Here is a 12829-nt window from a genome sequence, read left to right on the forward strand (position 1 = left end):
AGTTATCAAAACTATACATAAAACTACTCTTAAGTCCAACTATGCTGAAGCATCCTCGCCATCCAGAGTCTGCTCTAGAGACACCTCCTCCCCCTCTACTCACACCCACAAGGTGATCATTGCAAAGGAAGAACACTGAACATACAAAACACAATCATAAATAGAAGGGTAAGCTAGATATAAAAGAATTCATACAATTGCACAACATATAACATACTCAAGATTAAACAAGCAAGATAAACCAGTTCAAACATCTTAACATGTTATAATCTAGACTTGACCGTCCGGACTTAGAATGATTGCCGAGCTATGGCGGGTTGTGCACTTGTGGTGACCTCTACTGCTTTGCAAAGCCATTGCCAACAGGTTTCACCCTACCACACTCACAAGGTTAGTCTGTACCACGCCTTGATACATACTGAAAGCCCTCAAGACTAAGACCTCCTACTACTCCTCACGACATAGTTCAATCCTCTTTACTTGAGAATGAAAGACCATTGGAGTTTCAGGATAACCCCCAAGACTGACCTCCTACATTCATTCTAAACATACTTGAACCTCACCAAGAGATTCCATATTGAGACTAACCACATCACTTTGAAAACATCATTTACTACACCTTGAATCACAACTCAAATACTTGATATACATATGACTTAGTACACATTCTTACATCATTTAAAATAATTCACTACAACATTCAAATCAAGCAAGAAAACCAAGAAAAGGAATCACTACAACTAAACCATTCTCTCTGCGCATACCCTCACTGAGCGAATCCAGATGTTTCTCGCACAGCGACCCATCTCGTTGTGCGAATAAACTCCCAGTGGTACCAGACCTCAACTCCTCGCATAGCGTCCCAATTCGCTATGCGGAAGTTTAGACAGTGGTTCAGACCCCCCAAACACTCATTGTGCGCACCCCTTCACTATTCGAATAAATCTAGTAGTGACCCTAGACCACCTTCAAGCGCTCAGCGCACTGATTCGCTGTTCGGATCATCAAATAGAGAGCAAACCCCATAACCATTCACACAACGCATCATCTTGTTGTGCGAATTGCTCAAACAGAAGCAACTCGCCATGACCACTCATTGTGCGAATCCATTCACTCAGCGAGTCTACATAATTCTACAGCACGAATTCTGCAGAATTATACCACTCAACCCAATTTTACCAATTCTAACTATTTTTCCCAACTTCTAACTGTCCTAAATTGTATTATATACCTAAATAGACTTGATCAAAAGTTTCTAAACCTTCCTACCATTAATCTAAAGTGTTTATGGACCAATTCCTACTTCAAAACTTCTAGAATTACAACTTATAGACCAAAAATCCAATCGACCACTTTTGACACATTTTTGACCAATTTAAGGGCTCAAGCAAGTCACATTTGATTTACCAAAGCTGCTCCAACAGACCAATTGAGCATCTAACCTCAAACTCTCATTTTCACTACCTCACTTCCTTGAATTACCTTAAAACTTGACATTTTAGACTTTCTTCACAACCTATCAACCTTATAATCTATTTCTAACCTTCCATACATCTCATAATACGTTAATTATCATCCAAAACCAGTTCATCATTACAGTTCATCAATTTAAATTAAACAATCACATTGCACATAATATAATTCACTCAGAAAACCTAAATTTAGTTCAAACATTTTCAATAAACGTAGAATTCATCACACGTACATGTCAACCAACTAATTAAAACAGTAATCTAACTTACCTTACCTCAAATAACTAGCACAACTCATAGAAATCCCAATTGAAGCTTGCGTCACAAGGAAACCGTACAAAAACCTACAACTCACCGATTGGTGATAGGAAACAAACCTTAGAACCTAAATTGAGCTAAGAATTGAAGAGAAAAGCTACTAGATACATGCAAATAGAATTTTTCGCATGATCATGGTTCAAGAACGTACGGAAAAAGAGGGGAAACAACTTACTGGTTCAAAATAAGAAATTGATCGGTAAGAATTGTAGCCGTCGACACCAGGATCGTTTAGGCACTCCTTGATCGTCAAATAGATAGCCCAAACGTGGGAATTTGTAGAGAGAAGTTAGAGAAATGGAAGAGAATAGTGTTTTAGAGAGATAGAATGTATTTAAATAATAATATGAGCTTTTAGAAAATTCTATTTATATTATAAGATTATTTTAAAATAAAATGCTCATCTCATTATTTTAATACATGTATCTACTCTAATACTCTATTTCTAGATTCTTACATAATTAATCCAATAAATTAAATGATTGATATGAATTTTAAATATTAAATTTGATTTATATTGAATTGATTAGGTTGGATTTGAATCTAATGAATCTGACTTATGTTAAACCTTATTTATAATATTTTTAAGTAAAATTATTCAATTATATGAATATGTAGAAGAATATTTTTTATTTTTGATTATTTATATTTTAATTTTAAAGTTGGAATAAGTTTTAAACATAATTCAATATTACTAGTCATAGGGTAAGATTTGTATGACTTATATATTCCAATTTATTTTGTTTTAGTTGATATTAAATCTTCAACACATCATTCTCGTATTGAAATATATATATATATATATATATATATATATATATATATATATATATATATATATATTTATTGAGTATGAAATTAGATATTAATAAGTTATTTGATTATAAACTATGGATAAATGGATATAATTATTTTAATCAAATTGTGTTAAAAAAATTTTACATGTGGATTAATAATTTGACACATTTCAATTCAAATATTTAATAAATATTATATCTATTTATTTTTAAGTTTAAGAATAAAAATCTATCAAAGTTTAAAATAAAAATAAATTCTAATTTTATATCAAAAATAAAAAGATATTTAATTTTTATTTTTAATTAGTGTGAAATTTTTAATATCATCTTACTCAGAAAAGTACATTTTATAAAAATCATGGTACTAGTTATATAAATTATTTTTGAACATAAAGTCTTCAACTACTTTCTCGATAGGCTACTGTGTATCCAAAAATTAATTTAAAAAAATGTGTCTAAAAAACTTTTATTTTCTTTTTTGTTTGTAAAATAAGTGTGCAGTTGTCGTGGTGTGGGAAGGAAATACGTGAAGATGGAGTCAACATTGTAATGATGTGTAAGATTGATGTGATGCATAAGGGTTAAAAGTACTTTTGATTTCATAGTTTGTGAGTAATTTATATATATTCTTTACAGTGTATTGCACGTAGAGGGCCAGCATCTTGAAGGGAGGAAAAGTTGAGTGAAGAGCAACATACCAATATCTCTGAAGATTTCATGATGTACCACATCACCAAAAAAGTTGTGAGACAAACAACGTCGACGACAACAAAATTTGATGGATCAGATATCGAAGCCACGATGTTGCTTTGTCTTCGATCTCTTGGTTTTGGTAATCAAGTTCAGTTCTTCTTTTGTTTGGTTTTGTGTACCATGAGACTTACTTTTTCCAGATTTTTTTTATATGTAACGTTAGTTAATTCTTACTATTATTTAAGTTAAATTCATAATTTATTTAGTTTTTTTTAAACTCATCAAATTAATTTTATTATTTTTTAAGTATTAGTATACAAAATTGAACAAAATTATTTTTTATAATCTTTTTTAATTTTATCACCAAATCAATTTTATATCTATTTTTTTTTGCTTATAATAAAATACTTAACTTTTTTATTTTTATTTAATTTGTAAATAAACTAACACTTGAATTACATGTATAGGTCTAATTGGTGATCTTGATTAATAATTTTAAAAAATATATATTCAAACTAAATTATCTAATATTCATGTAAAACTACTAAATTATTTACGTATTAGAAGGTAGCATAGACAAACTTGGCATACTTAATCTTACTTTCTTTAATCACCAAGAACATATTTCTTGACTTTAAAATAAAATAATAATATGTCTAATGACTAGATAGGGAGGTTGAATTTATTTTTTCTACCCCATATAAGCACTCTACTAAGAAGTGACGAGAAGAAAAAGGTGACCCATGCATGTGGTGAAGACAGAAAAAGACAGAAGAGAATAAGAAAAGAGTAGCAGTGGTGTGTGGTAGGGCCAATGTTTTGGTCTTTTAGGGTTATAGCTTTTCACTATTTTGGGACATGGGTAAGCACATGCATCCTTTTCTTACACTTTTTATTACTTGAAATTTGCAAACCAAGTACACATCCACCTGCTTTCTTTCTATCTTTTTCTTTATTTTTTTTTAATTTCATCTCCAACCGCTATTTAACTCTATAATCAATTTTATTCATCATACATTACTTTTCCTAACTAGTATCTTTGCTTTCATTCAATCTTCGAAAAAACAAGAAAAAAAAAACTATTCGTAAGTTCAAACTTTCTGCATAGAAATAAAAAACATAGTTAAGGTAAGATTTTTCATTCAAATGGGGTTCTCGATATTCAACATGGATGTTTCACGTCATGAATACTTTTTTTATAAGTGCGTAAAGCTTAGGTTATTGTTAATCACTTGATAACTATCTTAGATTAGGTAATAATTTGACTTAAATATGGTTTTAGATGGGTAAAATGAGTGAATTAATTAATCGATATTTATACTTTTTTTAGTCCTTTAAATTTGAAAATCACTATTTTTTCATCTCTAATATATTATTTTCATCATGCATGAGTTTTTCTTTCTTTTGTTACATTTGACTTCTTTGCAAGTACTCTAACTTTCTCTTTTCTGTTGTTTATCAATCATGAATCAACTATGTGGATAGCATGTTGGCAAAAGTCACCTACAAAAAGGAAAGAACATGGTAAAGAGAGAATGGATAAGTGCCCAATTTTAATTTATTTTTAAAAAGGAGGTCATGACTCTTTTTTATGTTTTCCAACTTTTTTTCTTTTCCATGGATCAATTTCATAATATTAGGAAAAGGAAAGGATAGACAGGGAACTAGGAGTTACTTCAACATTTTTATAACCCTAAATAAAGCTAAAAGTAAACACATAAAGTTAAAAATAAACACACAAAACTAAAAATTTAATGTTGTGTTTGGACGAAGAGGAAAAAGTTAGAGAGTGAAATAGATCACGAAACAAAGATAGAAAAAAGTGGAAAAAATGTAATTATCAGGAGTAAGAAAAAACTTAAAAAACTTTATGAGTGATTTAACTAATTATACTATTGCAAAAAAGGTTTTCAATAATGTTATTTTTGACATTTAACGTCTAATCCAGATCCGACATCTTATTGGGAGACGTTAATTTTGATATTGGATCCCTTTTTCGCATGTTAATTTTGACGTCAGATCCCTCTAAACTAACGTCCATTTTTTTTAAATTAATTTATTTTTACAATATTATCACACCTGAAATATAGAAAATGATTCCAACACATCACAAAATTTTATATACTGAGTTTCAAGTAATGGAGATTGGACACTCAATGCCATTGCCAAAATCTGTCAAATCGTACACAAAACTACATCATGAGCCAAAATTAATCGATGTAAACGAAATTTAATCAGTGCAAATGAAATTCAATAGCTGCAAAGTAAAGTTAATCGGTGCAAAATAAATTAATTGGAAGAAAATCAATCAAACATACACTACAAAAAAGAAGGACATTACCGAAGGCCACAATCCCTCGGAAACCGCCAGAAGCCGTCGGAAATGACCTTTTACCAACAGCTTATCGACGGCCAGATGACCGTCGATAAATCCCTTGTCGCTAACATTTACCGACGACCTTTGCCCTTCGATAATTACCGAGGGGCAAAAGCTTTCGGTAATTACCAAAGGGCTGAAAAAAAAAGTATAAACTCAATCTAGAACCATGGATCCAGCAACAAACTTACATTATAATTGTTACTTACTAAAATCATGTCTACACTCCATTCATACAAATGACGGCCCATACCCATTTTTCAATAACTTTAATTAGAAGAGAATATTGAACAATAAAAATAACACAATATTAGAAAATGGAAAGATAAACAATAGAAGATTGTTCAGAAATGAAAGCTCGACAGGAACAAAACAAAGTCATGAACCGAGAGCCACCTTCGTCAATCCAAAATCTGAAAGCTTAACAGATCCATTCGCATCCACCAATATATTCGCATCCACCAATATATTCGCACATTTAATATCCCTATAATCAATGGAATAATTAGGTAATATATACAAAGATTATTCATGACATTACATTAATGAAACAGAAATACAGGAAACAAAGTTATAGAAAATATGAACATACTGCACAACCCCAAAAAAGAAAACACTGATAGTTAAATTTCCAATACCATACCAAACCCACACGTGACATGTACACATTCAACCTCTTGATCTTAACCTTGTGCAATATCGATTTCTGATATAATATATAAACATCCATTTAGGGGGATAGAAATTGTCATGTATATATTCTAAGGGATATATCTCTGGTAGAGATTTCTGGAAGAGTATATCTCTGGTAGAGATTTCTAAGGGATCCTTTAGTTACAAGCTCAATAAATATATACAGATTTGACATGTCCTACAATAAACAACATAGTTTAAATTACAAATACAGATTTCAGTAGGCATCAAATAGAATCAAATATAATTAATCAACTCTCAAAAATATATTGTACAGATAAGTAAATTGAGAAAGAAATCTAGAAGAAAAATATTGACATGAGGTTAATAAACTGATAAAGTTAATCAACTCTCAAAAATATATTGTACGACATTGCAAAAGATAACACTATATTTGGGTAAGAGAACCTTTTTCATTTCAGCAAAGGATTTTCATTAATGGAAAATGATTGAGATCATTTGATTCAACAAAAATGTTTTATGTTTTCATTTTCTTTCCTATTGTCAAAATTTGTACAGGAAACAATGTAAACAGATAACAATTAAATGTTTCTTCCACTTTCATATCCCAACTTTTGGAAAGAATAAACAAAATGAAAACAAGGTGTTACTTTGTAATTAAAAGTGAAAGCACTAAACAAAAATAAGAAACATTTTTCACAAACCAAAGCAATAGAGAGAAGAGAGAAATCTCATCTCACCTGTTCCAGTTGATATACACTTTGCCTTCCCTGATTCCCCTGATCAAGTAGTGAAACTTGTTTTACAGCAAAAAAGAATCCATCTCTGTAGTGGAAATCAGAACATATAAACAAATTAACAAAACGAATGCACAGGTAGTTAGCACTTAAGTAACTTCTAAAAGACACCACAATGGGATCAAATATCAAATCTTGTGAACTTCAATTAATTTAGAGTTTTGAAACAGGGGCTTTGTAGGGAAACCAACCCATATAATGAAGCAATTTGAACACAAGATATACAAAAATAGATGATAACTTAACTAAGTGGCCTAATAAACTTAGTTTGACCATTCTATGACAAAAAAAATACTCATATAATGCTTATGAGTATTTCCCAGTTCGGAAGAGCAACAAAACAAATATATTTTAGCATCAAAGAGTTATGATAGTTTAGGAAAGCCCCAACAGGGGCTCCATATTAAAGGAAAACTTAAACCATAAAAGCAACAATTATAAAATAATATAATCTAGAATATTTGGCAAAGAAAAAAGTTAAATCAATACTAATTATGTTTTCCATTGCTTAAAAATCAACAGCCGAAGGAGTAATGACACGGGCCAACACATGCAAAAAAGGAATGCACTAATCATAGTCTTTTTCAATATATTGTTAACCAAAAGTACAAGACAGTTTAAAAGTTCTATTATATATGTTCAGATATCATCTTGATTCTATTTGCATGTTTCCTTATTTTCTTAATTTATTTAGTTTCCTTAGATAGCTTGGTCATAATTCCTGAATATTATGTGTAGAAATAACTCACCAAAACACAAAAATTCATCTTTCCTTTCATCTCAATAGATCCGATCACTTCTTCACTATAAACAAATTACTATTTTGAAAAGAAAGGAAATGATTGATTATATTATTTAAGGAGAAAGACATTTTCCCAACAACCACGGCTATGCTTTAGTCCACAAACTGAAAACAATTATAGCATACTGGTAAGCACTCTCCAACAAAATTGACATTCACATATTGTCATATGCTTTTCCAACATATTAATATCCAAACCTTCTACAACTAACCTGTCAATCTCCTAATTATAACACTAACATTCCATAACATAGTATCCTAATAAGATTTCAGTAGAAAGAGAGGAATTAAATAGATGAACCAAATCCCTGAAACTGTTCTCACTGGCCCTACTATAATTATTTCTCTTTTACTTAACCCTATTCTCTAACTCCAACACCACAGTAAACAATGAAATAAACAATAAGGCTTATCTTTCGTTTCTAACAATAACTTTGAGTGAGTATAAGCGAAGTGATGGGCTCAAAATCATTTACTCAGAAATACCTTCATAGACATAGCCAAACGAACCACGCCCCAAAAGCTTACCCTTTTGCCAATTACCCGCGGTAGTAGAATTAGGACCTGTGGTAGTGCTAGAAGAATCATCTTCGTTCGAAGTAGAAAACCCAGAAAACTCATCCACAATATCTGCAATCCTTGCCGCGTTTTCCTCCTCTTCTCTCTCCACCCTCACTCCACCAATATGAAGGCAGTAACACTGTCTAGGCTTCAGCAACGTCCCCTCCAACAAAGTCCCTCAACCTCCACAACACCAGCCCGCAACCAACCTACGACAAACCCTAGCCCAAGACTCCCCAAACCACTACGCACCGTGAACGAACAACGATCAACGCACCACTCACCACCGGGACGGACCACCACCAGTGACTAACCGAGAAACTGAAGGAGCGTGAAGAAAGATAGGGAAGTGTGTGAAGAAATGGATGAGACGGACGAAAGCGACGAAGCTGAAGAAAATCAAATTGGGGAACGAAAAACCCAATTTGGGACTTAAATTAGCTAGGACGTTACATACGGCTTAAAAGCCTTCGCTAATCATCTGAATACAGAGGGCTTCAAAGCCTTCGGTAAAATGTCGTCTATAAATCGCGCTTTTCCAGTAGTGATACCTTGCAACAAAAATGGCGAACACGAACAAAATGAAAACTCAAACGAAACATGAAAGAAAGTGAGGCTCGCGTTCTGAGTTTTTGGAGTTTAAAAAGGCATTCGACGGTAGTCCCCCTCCACCACCAATGTCTAATTGCTAAAAATATCCATTTTTGTGCTACTTTTGGGGTATTTTCGCAACTTATTAACGTCCGGGGAAGGGTATTTTCGCAGCTGGGATTGTTCTTAAGGTGTTTAGAGAGCTGAGTGTTATCTCATTGGTAAGATTGTAAGGGTGTTCACATCTTGTATTGCTATAAGTGATATTGAGTGGGTAAGAAAGTGCATTGAGAAGGGATATCTCTGTTTTCTTTTATACTCTATCATTAGAGTGAAATCCCTTCAACTAAGGTTGTTGAAGGAAGACTAGATGTAGGCTTTGCCGAACCAGTATATATTGTTGAGTTGATATTTCTCTCCTTTTTCTCTTTTATTGTTGATTCATCATTCTTGCTTTATTGATTTCAAGAAAACCAAAGATTTTACTAAGCTTTTGAAAAGATTATTTTTAAAGCAAAATCCAATACAACCCCCTCTTGGTCTGAAAATATAAGGCATCACTTTTTTAACCGTTTCTCTTGTTAAAATCAATTTCATTTAAAGCCTTAAATGTTTATAACAGTCATATGAATTTATTGTTGGCTTGTATGAATTGTATAATCGATTTCATGCGTTGTATAATTTTTTAAATCTAAATAGAAGCAAATATGTTAAAGTAGGAGGAAAAGGTTAATAGATTACATTAATTGCATAATCGATTAAAATGCGTTAGGATTAAAAAATCCTATAAATATTTGTCTTGCCCACTGTTTCAATCTAATGTTTTGAACATTCAATTTCATAACTAACATTTTGATTGAGTTTTGATTACAGAAGCGTCCAAGACCCATCTTGAAGAATCAATGATCAAATTTAGGTTTATACATCAAGATTCTATCAAGAAAGTGAGCTTAAAGTGTTATGATCATATCTGCATTGTGAGAGTGTTCACATCTTGTATTGCTATAAGTGATATGAAGTGGGTAGGAGAGTGCATTGAGAGGGGATATCTCTGTATTCTTGTAACTCTATCATTATAGTGGAATCCCTTCAACTAAGGTTGTTGAAGAAAGACTAGATGTAGGTTTGATCGAACCAGTATATATTGTTATGTTGATCTTTCTTCACCTTTTCTCTTTTATTGTTGATTCATCATTCTTGCTTTATTTATTTCAAGAAAACCACAAATTTTGCAAAGCTTTTGAAAAAATTATTTTTTAAAACAAAATTCAATTCACCCTCCTTTTGACTTAAGATATAAGGCATCACTTTTCTATCAACAAGATATATGAAGAATTAAAAGAGAGTAGATAAGATTAAGTGTGTACTCCTAATGAGAATGAATTGTATTTATAGACAAACGTAAATTAAAATTGTAAGGTATGTAAATCCAGTAAAGGATTAGCAAACATAATATTTTTTATTTAAATTATTATTTTTGTATGTGGGTGTCAAGATTTAATGAAATTTTTGTGATATTATATTTATAGTTATATTTATTCGAATGTATTTATTATGAAAATATTTATTTACTATTAATTTCCAACGTGGATGAAGAGGGGTACATGTAACACCTTATAACTTCTTCTTGTTATCTTCAACCCAAAAAGCAATTTATTTTCCTCAACATAGTTAGAACCATGGTTATCGAACTCCTGAGTTAACTCGTTAATTGGTCGAGTTTACGAGTTCACTCGGTGTTTACGAGTTAACTCGTAAGCAAACTCGTTTTTGGTGTGGGATCGGTAGAATCGGTGATAGGCTCGTTAAACTCGTCTGAAATCACGAGTTGGGTTCTGATTTTGTGAGTTTGAGAAAAAAAAATTTAGGGCTCACCAGATTAGGTTTTTAGAGCTTTCGTTGAACCGATTCACTCACTGCTTTTGTTCTCACTGTTCATCTCCTTTCTCGCACTCTCGCCGTCAATCTCATCGTACGCTCTCACCTTTGTCGCGCAGTCGTTCGCCGTCGATCTCGCCCTCCTTCACGCCTTCCTTGTTATCGTTTGATCTCGCCTTCATTCGCGTTGTTCTTGCCGTCGTCGTTGATCTGGCCATCACCGTCGATCTCACCGTCGCTGTCGATCTCCCCATCGCCATCGATATGTCGTTGATCTGGCTGTCAATCTCGTCTTCAAAGCTACGGGTTGCGTAAGTGTAAACCCTCTGCCACCTATATTGTTGGTGATGTTTAAATTGATTTCATGTTTTATTACCAAAGCATTTTACAACACAATATTAATGGGTTTCATTTTATAGCACCGTACCATTCATTTTATTTTTGTAAAATAAAATGATACACACTGCACTATTGAACAACACTTGCTAAGACAATATTTTAAGTTGTTCGGCGTTTTATTTTTTGTGTTTGTAGTGAAAAAGTTTATCTTACTATGTCTGGAAACCCATCAAACTAGGTAGAAGTTAATCCAAGTACATCTTCAACATTCTGAGAAAATGATGGAGATAATGATATCATTATTAAAGGATTAGACATAGAGACTTGAACATATTAATTTATATTTTACACTAACAATATTTCTATAAAAAATATTTTTATGAATTTATATTTTTTTCATGTAAACTCTTACGAGTTTACGATTCGAGTTTTATAAACTCTCACGAGTTTACGTAAACTCTCGAATTTGACAACCTTAGTTAAAATTATCTTTTTTAATGCTATGAAACTATAACCCTCACATGTCTTATGCATACAGATTTAGATTAACCTACTCCTCACATTTGATGATAATGTTTATTATTAATTTAGATATTAGACACTTTAAATAATTATGTGAAAACATTTTTCATTTAACTTTTTGATTTATTATTTAATTTTTAATGCATTTTATCTAATCATTGTATTGCATATGAAAATTTATTGTTTACTTGAGATTATTGGTTTTGTCATGAGATTATTACATTTTCAAAGGATTTAAGTTGTCACATATATGTATGGCACAAATACTAAGTATAGGTTTGTGACAAAAGACTTTCTCACAATTTGTGATAAGTTTTCTTGAACTTTGTCATGTAATAAATATGTTATAAATTGTGACAAAAATTTTCATTACAATCAACTAAAAATAATGAATTTAAATTTCTTCAGTTACATCATAATTTGTAATTGCAAACTTACATTATAAAATATTTGTGAAATTCAATTTTATGGTAAATTACTTTTTATCTTATAATCTATCACTAATTAATCTGTGACAAAATTTCTCTATCAATAAAATTGATTTTATAGTAATGAATTACTTCATAATGAAATATGTTACTAAAATAATTTATAGGTGAAAGTCACAAACTTTCGTGATAAACTATTATTGTAAAAAGTATCTCTTACAAATCATAAATGTGTCATCCATTTGAAAAATAAATTTATGACGTCAATATGATATAATTGACAGGAAACCATTGTATAAATACATGTGGTAAAAATTTTGTAAATACAATGACCTTTGAATAATGTCTTTGTAATTGTTTGTAATTGATGTAAAATTTAGATAGAACATCTGTTGAACAAGGAACTGATGTAGTATATACTTTTCACGTCAATTATAAAGATAATCGATATAAAATGTCCTATGCAAACCATATTGATAGTCTTTGTGATTAATAATTAATGTAGGAAATAAATATTTACAAATTTTCTTTCCGTGGAATCAAAACCAACTATTTTTGTAACTTCAAAAAAGAAAATTTAAGAAAATTAAAACTCTAATT

This window comes from Vigna angularis, chromosome 6 (genome assembly GCF_016808095.1).
Source record: "Vigna angularis cultivar LongXiaoDou No.4 chromosome 6, ASM1680809v1, whole genome shotgun sequence".
In the NCBI taxonomy this organism is placed as follows: domain Eukaryota; kingdom Viridiplantae; phylum Streptophyta; class Magnoliopsida; order Fabales; family Fabaceae; genus Vigna; species Vigna angularis.